Here is a 221-nt window from a genome sequence, read left to right on the forward strand (position 1 = left end):
AATAGCGTCGGACGGTTAAGATCGTTACGTGATGTTTCTTTTTTTATTATTCATTGTTATACAAGAGAGAAAAAAAAATTGATATGGACCCTAATAACTATAAGTCGAGCCGTTTTTTTTTTTTTACAGCAGCCAAAGAGGATGAGGCAAAGGAAACTAAAATTGATAAACAAGGAAATGGGGGGGGGGGAGAAATATGTGGGCATCATCTTCACACAATT

This window comes from Penaeus monodon, chromosome 34 (genome assembly GCF_015228065.2).
Source record: "Penaeus monodon isolate SGIC_2016 chromosome 34, NSTDA_Pmon_1, whole genome shotgun sequence".
Taxonomy (NCBI): Eukaryota; Metazoa; Arthropoda; class Malacostraca; order Decapoda; family Penaeidae; genus Penaeus; species Penaeus monodon.